Source organism: Hyperolius riggenbachi, chromosome 6, assembly GCF_040937935.1.
Source record: "Hyperolius riggenbachi isolate aHypRig1 chromosome 6, aHypRig1.pri, whole genome shotgun sequence".
NCBI classification, from domain to species: domain Eukaryota; kingdom Metazoa; phylum Chordata; class Amphibia; order Anura; family Hyperoliidae; genus Hyperolius; species Hyperolius riggenbachi.
The window spans coordinates 379,696,511-379,714,022 of record NC_090651.1 but is presented as its reverse complement, the minus strand read 5'-3'; the positions used below and the strand labels follow the sequence as shown (position 1 = coordinate 379,714,022).

The 17,512-nt window shown below is 42.1% G+C and overlaps 1 protein-coding gene across 5 annotated transcripts in view; it reads right to left on the bottom strand.

Moving 5' to 3' along the window:
• Positions 1-17,512, bottom strand: part of MAG (myelin associated glycoprotein) — a 203,641-nt gene that overhangs the window by 63,631 nt on the left and 122,498 nt on the right. For 3 of the 5 annotated variants that reach the window (XM_068243291.1, XM_068243290.1, XM_068243295.1), the window contains exon 2: positions 15,378-15,441. The exons of the other annotated variants lie outside the window; for them this stretch is intronic. The gene's annotated coding sequence lies outside the window, so the exon portion shown is untranslated. The remainder of the gene's footprint in view (positions 1-15,377; positions 15,442-17,512) is intronic. 5 annotated transcript variants of the gene reach the window in all.

Here is a 17,512-nt window from a genome sequence, read left to right as displayed (position 1 = left end):
TTCCACACATCCTACACTCCTCAAATTTTCAGGGTAAGGAGAGGATCCCCCAAACGACCTATATGCCAAATTGCAGCCCCCGAGCCCCGCTGGTTCAGGAGATGGATTAGAGAAACCTATCTCGGGAACCAGTGGGGCTCAGGGGCTGCAATTGGGCATAGAGGTAGTTCGGGGGGTCCCCTCCCTACCCTGAAAATTTGGGGAGTGTAACAGGTGTGAGAGCGGAGATATTTAGTATTTTACCACCAGCAGCATCTTTCAATAGGAACTGGCCGCACAGTCTCCTACTGCGCATGCGGGGCAGCGCAAATCCACAGGCAGCGCCATCAGACACAACACCGGCCCCTCCCCTCTAATTCCGGGGTCGCCTCCTCTTCTAGAGCGAGGAGAGACTGACTCTGGGCATCACCCCTGCAGCTGCATTTTCACAATCCCCCCCTTCCCCCCCCCCCCCCCCCCCCCCCCCCCCCATGGCAGCTGTTGCAAACAGAGGAAGGGGCTGCTATACATGGAAGAAAGAAGTGTAAGAAATGAGTGATGATCAAAACCTGCTAATTATGATTACGCAAAATTTTGTAAACATTTTCACAAGTATGGCCATATGTAACTACGATTTTACTTGAGTTGTTAATGATTACTGGTGGTTAGTGATGACTTCAGTGGTCCCCATACATGCTATTGTCACCAAAATTGCTACGTATGTTAACCCCCCTGGCGGTAAGCCTGACACAGTGTCGGGCTAGCCGCCGTAGGGGATCACATGGCCCCGGGAGGATATTTATAAGTTAAATTTGTTGTATTTTGTTAAGCTAGCACCTGGCTAGCTAACTATGTGAGCCAAGTCCCTCCGATCGCCCCGATCACCTCCGGTATACGTACCCTCCAGGGATCCCGCGATGGCGCAGCCTCCCAATCAGCACCCAGCTTCGCTATGGGGAGGATCGGACCTGCGCATGACGTCATGTCTGATCGTCGCCATAGCGACGAGTGACGCTAATTGGGAAGCTGCGGCTTTCGCGGGATCACGGACGGGTGAGTGTTGCCGGTGGCGATCGGGGGGGTTAGAGAGGTGCCGCGGGACTCGGGCCACATAGTTAGCTTGCCTAGTGCTAGCTGACATACAAAAAAAACCTCTTAATTTAAAAAAAATCCCTCCCGCGGACGCAGCCACTGAAACTGCGTACCGCCAGGAAGGTTAAATACGGAGAAGGGTGGAAACAAGGCAGAAAAATAATTTTACAAAAAGGCCTTGTCGTTTTTGAGAATATTGATTTTAAAAATGCAAAGGAAAAATGGTTTTTGAATTCAGAATAATGTTTCATTTTCTTAAAAGTACTTTTGAAAAATTATTTTTTACCTTGTTCCCACTTTTCCCATTAACATGCATATCCTGATTAGGTTTAAAAACAAAACTAATTACGCTTCTAACCAAAATTTCGCATTACGATTTGGCATCGTATTATTTGTATTAGGATGCAAAATTACAATTATGCCAAATTTGTGCTGATCACTACAAATTGTAAGCATAATGTTTATAACCCCCTCCCCCCCCCTCATCATTTGCACCCTGATACCCCTCCCCCTGTGGTGACCCCACGACACAGTTTGGACGCCATGATCTTCCACAACCAGTGTCTGCTACAACACCTGTTCTGGAATGGCGAGCGTTGGAGAGAGAGAGGTTGTAAGTATTGGGGGGCGTTCCAGGGCTCCCGGCCTCTCTGTGATCACACTGGAATGGGTGGGAGTGAAGCTGTCTTGGTCAATTAGGCAGTCAGATGCAAACAGGTAATTCAGGCCTTTGGAGACCAGTGACACTGGGCCTAGTAGAGACCATAAGGATGTGTATAGATACTGTGGGGACACCTGGGGGCCAAGTGACCAGCACAAACAGCTTGCAGAGCAGATGCCAATTCCAGAGCCAGCATGTCCCATGCACACAGGGGTGTAACTTTAATTTACCAGGCCCGCCAGCACCAATCTGCTGGATGCCCCCGGTCCACAACCCTGTGGCCCTTCCTCCTCCTCCTTTGCAATTTTAAAATCGATTTTCTCAAAAACTGCAAGGCCTTTTTGAAAAAAAATGTTTTGACTTGTACTCACTATTCTGACATAAATAGCAATTTTGGTGACAATAGCATGTATGAGGGCTGTGCTATTAACCCACTAAATTCAGCACAAAATCATGTGAAAATTACGCCAAAAAAAATACTTATGGTTATGGATTGCACAAAAATTACTTATGGATTGCACAAAAATTACTTATGGATTGCACAAAAATCAACTGAGTTTACAAGTCGTAATTACGAATTGCAAAAATATATGCAAAGTTTTGCGCCATCGTAATTAGCTGATTGCGATCATCTCTAAACACGCAACGGCCGCACACTGTGTTCAGGAGATCGGATTGTGGCTTGAGTGATCGCATTAGAGACGTGAATGGTTCAGCGTTCTCCGTAAAAAGCTTGGGAAATGTGCCAGCGACTTGTAAATGCAAGAAATTAATAAGCTTACTACATAAAGACACTCGTAAGGAAATCTGCGTGTGACATATGCTGCGAACAAATGTCTTTCTAAGTTTCTATAGCGGAGGAGCCATATGTAGCGTTAGGGAGTTTCTGGAAGGCATTGCAGTAGTGCTGGTGTGCAAAGACTTAAAGAGACACTGAAGCGAAAAAAAATGATGATATTATGATTTGTATGTGTAGTACAGCTAAGAAATAAAACATTAAGATCAGATACATCAGTGTAATTGTTTCCAGTACAGGAAGAGTTGAGAAACTCCAGTTATCTCTATGCAAACAAGCCATTAAGCTCTCCGACTAAGTTAGTCGTGGAGAGGGCTGTTATCTGACTTTTATTATCTCAACTGTTCCTGGACTATTTAGTTTTCCTCTGCCAGAGGAGAGGTCATTACTTCACAGACTGCTCTGAAAGAATCATTTTGAATGCTGAGTGTTGTGTAATCTGCACATATTATAGAATGATGCAATGTTAGAAAAAACACTATATACCTGAAAATAAAAGTATGAGAATATTTTCTTTGCTGCTAATCTTCTAGCAATTTTTCATAGTACACAACCAATTCATTATATCATATATTTTTTTCGCTTCAGTGTCTCTTTAAAGGAGAAATTGTAGCATTAACCATTTTGTTTTCCCCTTCTGGACCAGAGCAGTATTGACATTGTAGCTATGTCCCTGTTTAAACAGCCATAACTTTATTCCTTCTCACCATATCGTTTTTTTCAGGATAAACTAGACTTTCATTGCGGGATATTTTATCCTGAGAAATTTTTTTTGCGCATTTTAGTGGGAACAAAAGAGGAAAAACCATGAAAAATTGCATTATTTCTCGGGTTTTTTTCAATTCTAGTAAAAAATAAAAAGTGCTACAGTAGGTAAAAGACATGCCACCAGTATTATGTCCCCCAAGGATAGAACGCCAGGTGTGTGCCCTAGTATCAGACCCCCCCCAGTATAGCCAGATGTGCCCCCAATATCAGCCTCCATTATAGCCAGATGTGTCCCCGCATTTGCTACCATATATATAAAGGATATACTGAGATTCTCAAATGAAAAGATGGACTAACTCAAAATCTGTCGCTTCTGTCAGATTTCTACTACCTGCTGTAAGTGACAGCAACATAGGAGAAAAGTCATTTATGGTTCATTTTACTCAGGAAGAAATGTACTTCTTATTTGTATGTGCTTTAAATTTTAAGATTTTCGTGACAGTTCCTCTTTAACCACTTAAGGATCAGCGGTCTCTGGGCACTTAAGGACCAGAGACCGCTGGTCCAATAGCGACGGAATCCCGACGTATCCCCGTCATCGCCGCTCGCCAGGACCCCCAGGACATAGACTCTGCCGTCTCTATGACGGCAGAGCCCTGTGAGCCTCTTTCATTGGCTCCTGACCGTGTCTATTAATGTAAGCCAATGGGAGCGGCTTACATTGATAGACACGGCCAGGACCCAATGAAATCAGCTGCTGACCGACTCACATGGCTCTGTCGTCATAGAGACAGCAGAGCCTGTGAGCTGTGTGAGAAAGGTCGGGTTTGAGCGGCGCGATCGGTGGGGAGCGACGGAAAAGGCAAATGCGCGCTGCAGACAGTGATTGAGATCTACGCCCTGCCAGCCAGGAACCCACCAATACAGGGCGTAGATTTCAATCACCGCGGTCCTTAATGAGTTAAGAAGCGACATTCACAGGATTTGCCGGTGTTTCTAGAAGCATTACAGGAAGCAGAGACTGGGAGTGATCTCAGCACACTGAGTACTGTTATTATCATCATTACTGAGCCTTTATAAAGTATATATAGTGCCTTACAAAGTACACTGAATAATTCATGTCATTAATTGTCCTTCAGAAGATCGCAGAATCTATTCAGCGTCTGCAACATGAACATTTTCTTCTGTAGAGCTGCAGAAGCGGCCCTGTGTGGGGTGACATCGGGACCGTACTGAGATAGCGAGGAGACAGGAATTCACTTCAGCAGATAAGCAACAGCACAATAACCTTTTAAGAAAAAACATTTCTCTGTTACAGCCGATACAAATCCTGCAATGAAATCTGCAGTGTGTCTACTTCCTGCTTTCATGGAAGCACACGTAGGGTTAACATCCCGTGTTTACAAATTATCTGTTCTGCCATGGCAGAGGAGATTCTGGAGCTGACACAGGAGAGAGATCAAATTACAACTTGTGATTAGACACAGATGAGGGGGAATTAGACAGGCTAAACTTTCTAAATACCCACAGGGTGCACTTCTCTCTGTTTCCCTTCTGTCCTGTGCAAGAGTTCAGGTCCCCTTTGATGTTTCTTAAAATTCATCTAAATGATAAATACATACTTTTAGCTAGTACATTACTCCCAGATTAAAATGCACTATAAAGTACTTTTTATTACTATGTTGCTGTCACTTACAAAAGGTAGTTATAATCTGACAGATTTTCTACTCAAGGGGGATTCTCAGTACCTCCCTTATTCTCTACAAAAACAATCCTAAGAAAGAGCCTATACAAAAATGTCGGCCAGCCTGTCTACTCATTATTAGCAAGCTATTTTGGCAGTTGGACTGAGAAGCTGGCATTCAGTAAGTGCTTTTCAAAAAAAATTATGACAATAAGGAAATCCCTGAGAATCCCCTGTAAGGAGATGGGCTAGTCCAAAACCTGTCAGATCTGTCAGATTTCCACTGCCTACTGTGAGCGACCGCAACATAGGATAAAGGTAATTTACAGTGCATTTTAATCCGGGAGAAATGTACTTTTTGTACACATGTATTTTAACCACTTTTTCCACCGGTACAGTATATCTACATAACCTGTGGCACCCTCCAAGCCAAGATGACGTAGATATACCATTTTACACACGATCGAGTGCGTTTCAGAGCGCACCCCCCAGGCACTGTCAGCTGCATTGTTAATTGGCGAAAGGGAACATCCCTTGTAGCCAATTAGTGACCCCCTGCGGATGAACGATCACCGCTGCAGCCAATAGCACTGATCCTTCATCTCTCCACCTCCATGGTCAGATTGCTAAAAAAATGCCCCTGCAAGGAAAATATCTCACCTTACCTGGTTCCTGCTATCATCCTTGAGCCCCAGCTTCCATTCACCGCTCTTCACTCAGCCCTGAGACGCTGAATATTATCCGGGTCCCGGCTTGATGACGTCATCAAGCCGGGACCCGGTTGTTCGGTATCACAGGGCTGTGTGCACCGCGGCGAATGGAGGCTGGAGCTGCAGGATGATCGCAGGAACCAGGTAAGGTGAGATATTCTACTTGCAGAGGCACTTTTTTATTGATCTGGCCACTGAGGGGTTAAGTGTTTGAAATGTTTATTGAGGCCCATCAGGGTAACAGGGGGTGGGGATTTCAAAATGGAGGGCACATCTGATGGTCCTGAGGGCCATAACTTAATACTGGGGGCACATATGGCTATAATGGGGAACGCTGAACTCAGGGACACATCTGGCTATGAGGGGCGCTTTATTGGGGTGCATGTATATATATATATATATATATATATATATATATATATATATATATATATATATATATATATATATATATATATATATATATATATATATATTCTTTATAAAGATATTCCCTGTAAAATATTTATGCAATGATGCTGGCCAGCCTCCCTGCTCGCTGCACACTATTTTGGCAATTGGACGGAGCAATTGCCATACACTAAGTGCTTTTAAAAATAAAGAAAACCCTGAGAACTCCCCTATGAGAAGATGGGCTAGTCCAAAACCTGTCGGTAATGTCAGATTTTTACTACCTGCTGTAAGTGACAGCAACATAGGAGAAAAGTAATTTATGGCTCATTTTACTCTGGAAGAAATGGACTTCTTATTTGTATGTGTTTTAAATTTTAAGATTTCCATGACAGTTCCTCTTTAAATCAGATCCGAACGGGGTCTTTAAAGTGGACCTGAACTCTTGCACAGGACATAAGGAAAACAGAGGGAAATCCACCCTGTGTGTTTTTAGAGAGAAGAGCTTGTCTTATACCCACCTCATCTTCAAGTAATCACCAGTGTTATTTGATCTCTCAGCTGTGTCAGCACAGAAATTCAGCAGTCCTCAGCAGACACGGCTAATATGTAAACACAGGATGTTAACCCTTTCTCTGCTTCCATTAAAGCAGAAAGTAGACACTCTGAAAATGTATTGCAAGAGTTCTGTAAGCTGTAACAAAGAAATGTTTTTTCTTTAAAGGTTATTATGCTGTTGCTTATCTCTTAGAGCAGAGATGAAGTTCTGAGTTCAGGTCCGCTTTAAGGAAAACTGCACCTCCCAAAATAAACATGGCTCCTCACTATTTTTACTCTAAACTACCTTCCTCAAGTATCACTGATATTCTCCCCGCCCCCTTCCCATTTATTGGCTCAGTATGGCCTGTATTGTGCCCATCGGCAGGGGTGTAACTCTCACCCCTGGGCCTGTGGGAGGGGCTGTCCTCATGCAGCATAAGCTTCCCCCACCAGCCTCGGGCTGCTCATAGAACTGAATTCTATTTTTTTAGGGAAGGTTATAGAAGAATATCAGTATAATTACCTATATCTTATTTAATCTTCAACGTTTTATTGATCTCAACAATACAAAATATAAACAATAAAACTCCAGTGAGGTAGCAGAGCTCGATATATGATGGCATCAAAATCCAACACTGTAAACAAAAACGTGGTTGAAAGCACTAGAATGCCTAATTAAAGAGGAGCTGTAACCCAGGACTGACCTTCATCCCAATCAGTAGCTGATATCCCATTTATTATGAGAAATCTTTACCTTTTCTCAAATAGATCATCAGGGGGTGCTGTATGACTGATATTGTGGTGAAACCCCTCCCACAGTGTGATGTCAGGACCATGGTCCTGACTGTTTCCTGTCTGTGAACCTCGTTGCATTGTGGGAAATAAAAGTTTTTTTCCAACTGCCAAGCAAGCAGTGTGTCCCTCTGTGCATAGAACTCTCAGTAATGAACATTCCGTATAGATCACCTGGCAGAACTAAAGATGTCACCAACAGTGATAAAATTCAGAATGTAAATCAGGGAGAGGAAAGATTATACAATGGGCAACACTGACTAAATATTCTATAAATGAATATTAATAAGCAATTTTATTCATTATGTTATTTTCACTACAGGTCCTCTTTAAGCACATGATAGATTACGATGCTAGGTCAAACTTAGCTGAGAGTCCTTGACAAAAAGTACCTAGTACAGTATATCAACACAGGGCTATTTTCTGGAATGACATAATCCCGAAGGGACTTAGGAGATAATACCCCCCCAAACACACACCTCCGGCGGCAAAGCCAACTGCATCTAGGATGGATAGATATAGGCATTCTTGCATCTCGAAATCCTCTGTGATACCCAGGTACCCAGCCAGGTTTTGTTCACCTTCCCCCCTTCAGAGCTCTCGCTCCCCCAGAACTCACAGACCAGCAGATTCAGCGGGTGAGACCTCACCTGGGTCTGCCGTGGGGGTCCTCTTGTCTCTGCTCTCTCCTGCAGCCCTCCCATCTACGCCCCGGTCTTCCTGCATGTCCTATGAGTTCCCTCACCGTGCAGAAAGGCCACGGCAGAGCCTGAGCTAAAGAATGGGAGGGCTGCAGCAGAGAGCGGAGGACTCCCCTGCTGCAATCAGCTGAGACTTCACACAAGATGCGCTAATCTGCTGTGCAGCATGTTCTGGGGGCGGGGCCCAAAGAGGGGAGGGAGGATCCATGTTATCACAGCTGGGGTTCAGGCATAGCTCCCAACTGTCCCTCTTTTGGAGGGACAGTCCCTCTTTGGGAACCCTGTCCCTCTGTCCCTCTTTCCTCCTCATTTTTCCAACTTTCAGGACTGATGTACAGATCTGTGTAAATACATGTATTATTCTATTGACAAATGCGTTTAATTGACTTTATTCCCATCTTTTAAACTGATATATTTCTTGTTTTCAAATGTTAATATGAAGGAAAATGAGGCAGGGTAGACAGGACCAGTGGGGTTTGAATTATAAAACATATTTTTCCTATGAAATCTTTATGGTATGTGTGAAAAAGGGTGTGTCGTGGGCGTGGTTAGGGGTGTGGCAGGGGTTTGGCTTAAGTGTCCCTCTTTCTTATCTCATAAAGTTGGGAGGTATGCATGTGGCGCTGTCACTGTTCAAGCGGCAGCCCCAGACTCTGCACCGGCCCCATAGGGCAGTATTGGTTGCACTGCCTGCCCTGTTGGCTGCCCTGATCTCCAGTGGGAAAATCATTCGTGATCCCGCAAACCTGGGCAGGAGTTTTTGAAGTTTTTTTCTGTTATTTTTTTTAAATTAATTATCTATTATTAATATCAATTAGTTATCTATCTATTATATCACTTATTATGTGGTTCAATACTACAGCCCTCATCTGAGTCTTTTGGGACATAGTGGGGGTAGCTGGAAACAAACTCAATTCAGTCATGTGATTGCAGTCTAATATGCCATTGTTTGAAATATATGAAGTGGGCGGCCATACCTGGGGCAAAGATGGGGGGGGGGATTTCCACAGAATTTATGGGGGCACGGAAGAAGCCCCAGACACAACTAGCATGTGCAGTTTTATTCATTTCTGGTACCATTTTTTCAGAGGAGGTGGGGCGGGGTCTCTCTTACTATAAATGCTGCACAAAACCAGAACTGTAAACTATAAACAATGTTTTTTTGCGACCCAAGTGGGGAGGCCAAATTTTCAACACTCATGGGCAAGCAATGTTTTCATTATAGGCTATATTTACAGGACATGCCTAGAGGTCTCTGCAGTAAATCAGGGCCACAGGAAGCACTGTAATCCCAGCATGCTCTGGGTCTGCAACTGCAGATCAACAACGTACTCTATATTTAAACTTTTCTGATACGAAGGAATTTAAAAAGTTTAGAAAACTTAAGTTGTATTCCACTATTCTGGAATATTTCTCTGTTGCCTCAATAAAATCTTTGAAAGCAAAAAAAAAAAGAAAACATGTTTAATCACTTAAGCTCTCAGTCGTTTTCACTTTATGCATCCGAGAAATGTTCACCTCCCATTCATTAGCCTATAACTTTATCACTACTTATCACAATGAACTGATCTATATCTTGTTTTTTCCGCCACCAATTAGGCTTTCTTTGGGGGGTACATTTTGCTAAGAGCTACCTTACTGTAAATGCATTTTAACAGTAAGAATAAGAAAAAAAATGAAAAAATTCATTATTTGTCAGTTTTCGGCCATTATAGTTTTAAAATAATGCATGCCTCCATAATTAAAACCCACGTATTGTATTTGCCCATTTTTCACGGTTATTTCACCGTTTAAATTATGTCCCTATCACAATGTATCGCGACAATATTTTATTTGGAAATAAAAGAGCATTTTTTTCGTTTTGCATCCATCACTATTTACAAGCTTATAAAAAAAAATAGAGAGAAATATTTCATCTTTACATAGATATTTAAAAAGTTTAGACCCTTAGGTAAATATTTATGTGTTTTTGTTTTGTTTTTTTTATAGTAATGTTTTTGTTTTTTTTATTAAACATTTTATGTGGGCATTTTTGGGAGGGTGGGATATAAATAGTGTTTGATTTGGGGAAATATTTGTGTATTGTAATGTTTTTTTACTTTTACTTGTAGTTTTACTTTTTGGCCACAAGATGGCAATCTGGATTTTGTTTACATGACGTCACTCTAAGCGTACAATGTACGCTTAGAGGGACATAGCTTCAGAAAAAGCGAAGCTTCCGAGAGAAGCTGTCGCTTTTTCAGCGGGGGAGAGGAATCAGTGATCGGGCACCATAGCCCGATACATTGATTCCTGGGCTACCGAATCCGAGGCCGGGAGTGCGCGTGCACGTGCGTGATCGGCCGCGGGAGCGCGCCTGTCCTCCTAGACGTGTTTATACGTCAAGGAGGACAAAGTGGTTAAAGGACACCCGAAGCGAAAAATAAACTAATTAAATAAATGATTGTATCTATCTTACTTCACTTAAAAATGACTTTTTAAGATATTCCACAGTTTTATTTTATCTATTTTTTAAGTTTTAACTGTTTTATTGTTTTTGCACAATGACACGAAGTATGCCAGAGCTAAAGTGTATGAACTATTGAACTTTTTATCTCTTTCCTGCTCTCAAAAGCCATTTTCTGCTAGGAAAGTGTTTTGTAGTTGGAATTTCTTATCAGTGAGGGTCACACTGTAGTCACTTCCTGTCTGAGTCAGAACTGAGTCAGCCACTTACATACCTGATATTTAACTCTTTCAGGTAGAGAAAGAAAAAAAAGGAACACAGCATAGTTATTTGTGTGCTAGGAACTGTAAATACACATGTCTATCTCATCATGTCACATGTCACTTCGGGTATCCTTTAAAGCAAATCTGAGTTTACACATGGAACAGATAACAACTTCAAAATGTATCTCTAGATAGATTTTTACCTTTAAATACAAAATAAGGCTATGGGATTCCAGGAAAGACCTGTAGGACTAGTGAGCATTGTAATCTACCAATTACCATCATGCAAAATTTTGCATTCATTTTCGCAATTATGACCGTGCATAATTAAGATTTGGACATTCAACTGATTTTGTGTAATCCATTTGTAATTTTGCATAATTTTCGTGTCATTGTAACGATTGTGGAATTCTCTCCGTGATCAGCGCACAAGACGTGCGCTGACACTGCAGAAATCCTCCACAAGCGTGTAATTTGAGGGAACCCAGCAAAAGGTGCAACGCACCTGTAGAGGGAAATTCCTGTCGGCAGATGGAGCTGTGGAGTACAGAGGAACAGCTCCTCTGCCCTACCACACACGCCAGACAGGAATTGCACGAAGGGAAGAAACGCAGGGCAATGTAGCCCTGAAAGAGAGAGATCAAAGCGACAGAGGGTATGTGTGTCCACCAATCTAGTCGCCACCCTGCGACGATGAACACACAACCATGAAGACAAAGTGAGAAGGCAATCGCCAGAGATGGAGGTTGCTAACAGCGGCACAAGACCGAATAAGCACAGATGAGGAATGTATGTATGCCCACCAATCTAGCCGCCAACCTGCGACGGTGGACACACAACAGAAGAAACCAAGTGAGAACGCAATCGGAAGAGAAGCGATTGCGGAAGAGAATGAACACAGGGACAGATTGTATGTGTGTGCACCAAACCAGTCGCCAACTCGCGGCGGTGCATACACAACAGCAGATATGAAGTAGGAACGCAATCGCGAGAGATGCGATTGCCAGAGGTGACACAAGGCTACAGCAAGGCAGAGCACGAGAGTAGCAAAGGCACAGCAAATAATACAATAAGGAGACAAGGAAAACAACAAACGCTAACTAAATGCGAACACCGCACTCATTCGCAACAGTGCACGCGTTTATGCGCGGTCTCCGCGTGATAAGCACAACCGAGACAAGCACGCCTAACTAACCACCGACAGACAAACATGAAACATGTCAAATAGCTCAAATGTGGGAAAAGTTGGTGCACATGGGGAGAAAATAGTTCCATAAACTTGTCTATGAATTCATAATCACAATTTTCATGCAACCTGCCAACGAAATATATATACTAGCAGAAAAAAGAGAGTTGGCTCTTGGGTGCATGAAAAGATTAAAAAAACCCTTTATTAATTAGAAAAACATCTATAAAAACATACAAAACATCATAATAGAAATATATAGGAACAGGTAGCTCAAATAACCCCGACAATTGCTTTCAGGAACTTACTGAGGCTGCAGTCCTCAAAAAAATCAAAAGGGCCCAAAAAAAGCACCAGAAGGTTATCTATAACAGCATGGGTTCTAGTGGCCAGCAACAGAATTGGTTAGTCCGGAGAGCACTTGATGCAAAGCAAATGACCGGATGAAACAACAGCAGATGGAGTATGGTGTTTGTAAGGCATCTGTGTCATTCAGACAACACATATCACTTCGTTGTATCAGCAGTTAGTAGGGCAAAGCAAGCATGCATGCAGTCCTAGTGTCCCTCATTCGCAGGGGCAAATGATGAAAGGTGCTTGACATGAGGCAAATAGCCAGATAAGACAACAGCAAATGAGATATAATGTTTGTTGAGCATCAGTGTCATTCAGGCAGCACGTATCACTTCATTGTATCAGCAGTTAGTATGGCAGAGCAAGCATGCATGCACTCCACAAGCTAGCTAACAGGTTGAGCTACCTGTTCCTATATATTTCTATTATGATGTTTTGTATGTTTTTATAGATGTTTTTCTAATTAATAAAGGGTTTTTTTAATCTGTTCATGCACCCAAGAGCCAACTCTCTTTTTTCTGCTAGTATAAACATGAAACAGAGGACGCGAGCGCTTGCTTAACGGTTACCTCACCGAGCCTCCAGCAAGCGTTCGTAGCAGACAAGATAGATACACGAAAACAGGAATAAGCGAGAGATAGGATCCACAGCACTAGCGCAAGAGGCTAGTGCGATCCAGGAAGACAGAACAGAAGGATCCACAGCACTAGCGCAAGGCGAGTGCGATCCAAGTGAAGAAAGAGAGATGGAGATCAGACGGATCCACAGCACTAGCGCAAGGCGAGTGCGATCCTGGCAAGACAGATCAGATTAAATAGCTGGTAGCAACCGCTGCTCCAGCTACACTCCAAGTCGACCACCGCTGGGACAGGACAATCGCAACAGACAAACAAAACAGAAATGCAATCCTAACTGCACTAGGGAACCTGCCTAGTGCAGTCCCAGGAATTACTCTAGACTAATCTTCAAACAATGAGCAAGGCTGACACTCTGGGAGTGTTTTCACAGGACTAACCCTTATGACCAGCAAAGGACTCTGGGAAACATAGCTCTTTATATTGCCAGGCATCAAAGGAAGCACGTAGGGGATTTGCATAACGAGTGTATGCAAATTCCTCAGCAGCAAGCTGCAATACTGACAAAAGGTCTCTCTTCCAGAGACCTGCAGAATGCAGACCTGAACAGTGGTCAAAAGGCTGCCTGCCTGCGCAGGCAGCCAAGCGGATCCTCACAGTCATTTTGTGCCGACTTTAGCGGTTAAAAGCAAAGCCCCCATACATGTTTATCATCACCAAAATCGCTACTTTGTTTAAGGGGAAGGGTGGGAACAAGACAAGAAAAATAATTTATCAAAAAGATAGTTTTTGAGAAAATTGATTTTAACCACTTCAGCCTTCAGTCGTTATTACTTTATGCATCCGAGCAATGTTCACCTCCCATTCATTAGCCTATAACTTTAACACTACTTATCACAATGAACTGATCTATATCGTGTTTTTTCCATCACCAATTAGGCTTTCTTTGGGGGGTACATTTTGCTAAGAGCCACTTTACTGTAAATGCATTTTAACACGAAGAATAAGAAAAAAACTGAAAAAGTTCATTTGTCAGTTTTCGTCCATTATAGTTTTAAAATAATATATGCTTCCATAATTAAAACTCACGTATTGTATTTGCCTAATGGTCCCGGTTATTACACCATTTAAATTATGTCCCTATCACAATGTATGGCGACAATATTTTGTTTGGAAATAGAAGTGCATTTTTTCCGTTTTGCATCCATCACTATTTACAAGCCTATAATTAAAATAAAAAAAAAAAGAAAGATTTCATCTTTACATTGATATTTAAAAAGTTTAGACCCTTAGGTAAATATTTACGTATTTTTTTTTTTTTTATTGTAACGTTTTGTTTTTTTTTTATTATTAAACATTTTATTTGGGTATTTTTAGGAGGGTGGGATGTAAACAGTAATTATTTTTTTTGTAAATATGTGTTAATTTTTTTTTTCCACATTTAGTTGAAGATTTACTTTTTGGCCACAAGATGGCAGCCATGAGTTTGTTTACATGACCTCACTCTAAGTGTAATATGTACGCTTAGAGCGACGTAGGGGGACGTTGGAGTCAGAAAAAGCGAAGCTTCCGAGAGAAGCTGTCGCTTGTTCTGCAGGGGAGAGGAATCAGTGATCGGGTACCATAGCCCGATTCATTGATTCCTGGGCTAATGATCAGCGGTCGGGAGCACACGTGCACGTGCGCGTTCGGCCGCGGGAGCGCACATGGCCTCCTGGACGTAGCTAGTACGTCCAGGAGGCGAAAGTGGTTAAAGATACTAAGGAAAATGGTTTTTAAACATTAAAATCAATTTTCTCAAAAACTATAAGATCCTTTTGAAAAATTGTCCTCACTATTCCCCTTAACATACATAGCAATTTTAATGATGATAGCATATATGGGGGGTTTGCTATTAACAGCTACATTTGGCATGAAATTACGCAAAATTGCAAAATTTACAAATTAAATTAATTATGAATTTACTTGAAATTTCACATTACGATTTTGCATAACAATTGCGAATTACGATGCAAAATTATGATTATGTGAAATGTGTGCCTATCACTATTTAGGACTATATATACAAGGGTTTTTTTTAAATCTCATTATTTTAAACTGATTAAAAGCTGTTACACATTTACTTTAATTAAAGGGAAACTGAAGTGAGAGGAAAATGGAGTCTGCTAACTTCATGTCCTTATAGACAATGCCGGTTGCCTGGCTGTCATGCTGAGATTTTGGCTTGAGGTGTTTTTCAGTCGCACACCTGTAACAAGCATGCGGTCAGAGGAGTCACACCAAATCTGATCTGCATGCTCATTCTGGGCCGGTGACTTGTAGTATTAGAGATCAGCACAGAAGCCAGGGAACAGGCATTGCTCATTAGAGAATGGAGATGGCAGCCTCCATATTTCTCTCACTTCAAGTTCCCTTTACAGCCAATCTCCAAAAAGCATTTCTAGAAACCCCATCTGATAGGTTGTCGGCCAGCATGCTCAGATCTGAATTGTAAACTTACCTAAACTTGTGGCGCCTCAAGAAATTAGACATAAAATGTGGATCGAAATGTTGATCTGGGCGATCTAAGTGAGAAAATAAAACATATATATTTTGATTCTGGTTAAAGGAGAACTCTAGGATGTACTCAAAAAAGTACAGCGTTTCTCAATAAATATGAATATCATTAAAAAATTACATTATTTCAGGAACTAGCTGATGATCCGGCGTTGCCCGGGTATGTGTTTGGCTGGTGTTGGCTGCGCCCACTTTTTCTAACCCTAACACACAATTACTCAATTACTCAATGACCTAGTTTGTGAGCTTTGTGGTCTTTAGCATCAAGAATTTGCATTGAAATGAAACAAAATCTGATTAGCTGTTTGTGGCTCCACCCCCTTTTTTGAATTTGAACCCCAGTCACCCAATGACCAACTGTACCAGATCTGAGGTTTGTGCCATTAACCACTTAAAGAGAATCTGTATTGTTAAAATCGCACAAAAGTAAACATTCCAGTGCATAAGGGGACATCTCCTATTACCCTCTGAAACAATTTCGCCGCTCCCCGCCGCATTAAAAGTGGTTAAAAACAGTTTTAAAAAGTTTGTTTATAAACAAACAAAATGGCCACCAAAGCAGGAAGTAGGTTGATGTACAGTATGTCCACACATAGAAAATACATCCATACACAAGCAGGCTGTATACAGCCTTCCTTTTGAATCTCAAGAGATCATTTGTGTGTTTCTTTCCCTCTGTTCTCATGCACTGAAGTTTCAGGCTGCTCTTTTCTTCCTGCAAACAGCTTTGCCCTTGTCTGTAATTCTTCAGTATGTGAAAGCCCAGCCAGCTCAGAGGACGATTTATCCAGCTTGTAAAAGATAAGAGAGAAGAGAGAAGCTGCTCTAATCCTAAATAACACACAGGCAGTGTGCATACAGGGGCCTGGAAGGGGGAGTTCATAGCAGAACCACAACACTGAAGAACTTGGCAGCCTTCCAGACACAGGCTGACAAGTCTGACAGGGGAAAGATACATTGATTTATTACAGAGATGGTGATAGTAGAACGTGCTGCAGTAAGCCAGAACACATTAGAATAGCTTTTTGAACTTGTAGGATGATAAAAAACAGGATGCAATTTTTGTTACGGAGTCTCTTTAAGCTTTCAGTCGTTTTCACCTTATGCATCCGAGCAATGTTCACCTCCCATTCATTAGCCTATAACTTTATCACTACTTATCACAATGAACTGATCTATATCTTGTTTTTTCCGCCACCAATTAGGCTTTCTTTGGGGGGTACATTTTGCTAAGAGCTACCTTACTGTAAATGTAAATTTTAACAGTAAGAATAAGAAAAAAAAATGAAAAAATTCATTATTTGTCAGTTTTCGGCCATTATAGTTTTAAAATAATACATGCCTCCATAATTAAAACCCACGTATTGTATTTGCCCATTTGTCATGGTTATTTCACCGTTTAAATTATGTCCCTATCACAATGTATCGCGCCAATATTTTATTTGGAAATAAAAGAGCATTTTTTTCCGTTTTGCATCCATCACTATTTACAAGCTTATAAAAAAAAAAAGAGAGAGAAATATTTCATCTTTACATAGATATTTAAAAAGTTTAGACCCTTAGGTAAATATTTATGTGGTTTTTTTTTATAGTAATGTTTTTGTTTTTTTGTTTTTTTTTTATTAACCACCCTGGCGTTCTGATTAAATCGCCAGGGTGGCTGCGGGAGGGTTTTTTTTAAATAAAAAAAAAACTATTTCATGCAGCCAACTGAAAGTTGGCTGCATGAAAGCCCACTAGAGGGCGCTCCGGAGGCGATCTTCCGATCGCCTCCGGCGCCCAGAATAAACAAGGAAGGCCGCAATGAGCGGCCTTCCTTGTTTCGCTTATATCGTCGCCATAGCGACGAGCGGAGTGACGTCATCGACGTCAGCCGACGTCCTGACGTCAGCCGCCTCCGATCCAGCCCTTAGCGCTGGCCGGAACTTTTTGTTCCGGCTACGCTGGGCTCAGGCGGCCAGGGGGGCCCTCTTTCGCCGCTGCTCGCGGCGAATCGCCGCAGAGCGGCGGCGATCAGGCAGCACACGCGGCTGGCAAAGTGCCGGCTGCGTGTGCTGCTTTTTATTTCGTTAAAATCGG